General features: G+C 36.4%; 1 long non-coding RNA gene across 1 annotated transcript; it reads right to left on the reverse strand.

The window, feature by feature from the left end:
- Positions 1 to 24: 24 nt before the first annotated feature.
- On the reverse strand, positions 25 to 585 carry LOC106948098 (uncharacterized). The gene is made up of 2 exons (XR_001425107.1): positions 354 to 585; positions 25 to 126 (listed from the first exon to the last, which is right to left on the reverse strand). It is a non-coding gene; the product is annotated as an uncharacterized LOC106948098 (long non-coding RNA).
- Positions 586 to 1,458: the final 873 nt, after the last annotated feature.

The raw sequence follows: 1,458 nt of genomic DNA on the forward strand, positions 1-1,458 counted from the left end.
ACGTAGATCAACAGCAAGCCAAACTCAATTTCATGAGCCAGGAAGCTGAGCGTCTTGCTCCTTTATTACGTTTTCTTGACAACTTTGAGCAGTGGTGTGGAAAGCTCAATGAAAGGTTGAGTGAAACTATAAGAAACAGAAAAACAAAATATGCATCAGCTCTAAATACATAGAATAAACTTCTACTGTCAGAATACCTGAGCTACAGTTAAGAAACAGTCACGTTAGCAACCGTTGCTATGTAAACAAAAACTACCGGGATATGGCTTTACTGGAATAAACACATTTGGAAAACAATCTCAAAACAAACTAACAAAACATATAACACCAAACAGGACACAGATTTAACTTACAGCCATTGTTTTCGGAGGTGTAAGAAAAGATTGACGACACAGGAGGTGAAGTTTTTACATTAACAGGCAGGCTTTCTCTCTGCGAACACGTATTCCTAACTGCAACTGCCTCTGCTACCCACAATGCACTGCTATCTCAAAATTCTCCTTCAAAATAGAATACAGATAAATTAATACTATAGAACTTTTTAAAACTAATTATTAAGACATTTCCAACTTCCGGCCTGGGGCAGAACAGTTTGAACCCGGCATTCTACTAAAAATTAGCATCAATGCTGAAGTAAGCTACAGTTTAGTCAATAGTTTGTGGAGAATTTCAAGAATGTTCACCAACATGGACTTCTTCCATTCAGTACTCTAAAATTAGTGTATAATCTAAAATCAGGCAAAATGCTAATGTTAGCCTAAAAGCTGTCAGTAGTATTTGTGGTATCAGTAGCATGTTGTTTTACTTTGACTAACTCCATTCAGAATGCTAAACTAGCTAATACATAAAAAACTAGAACATTTCTGAAGAAATTGAAACGGGGCCTGCCAAAGTGTGCCCGTCGGTTGTAACCCAGTGTTCTGATGCTAAAAATTAGCATCAATGCTAAGCTTAGCTTAAGTATAGTCAATAACGTGGAGAATCAAAAGCATGTTGAATAACATGAACATAGTCCATTCAGTATGGATGCTTATTTTAAGGAGAATGGGTAATGCTAGTTAATGGAGGGTCAGTGCACTGCTGACAGCATATGACATCACTAGCAATAGCTTAGGCTATCTTAAAGAGACACCACACAATTACAACTGTTGTACAGTGATCTCTATTGAATACAGTTTTACACTATTTCATTTGATGCCGTTCTTCACAAAAGGGTGAGTGCAAAGGGACATGTGAAAATTTTGTATTAAAATTCTTCCATACACACTAAGCTGTGGTTCAGAAGTCATAACTTCATATTTCCATTCCAGAAAAGGCTTTGAGCACTGGATACTGCTACATTTTATTATGTTACACAATTTTGTTTTGGTTTCTAATTGAGCAGAACACATTCGGTAATAAGTAACGTGAGATAAAAAGTCAACAATAGAATTCTTGTGTTGTACAAATCCATGAGTC

Source organism: Poecilia latipinna, unplaced genomic scaffold (assembly GCF_001443285.1).
Source record: "Poecilia latipinna isolate Pla-1442-1.1 unplaced genomic scaffold, P_latipinna-1.0 Scaffold272, whole genome shotgun sequence".
NCBI classification, from domain to species: domain Eukaryota; kingdom Metazoa; phylum Chordata; class Actinopteri; order Cyprinodontiformes; family Poeciliidae; genus Poecilia; species Poecilia latipinna.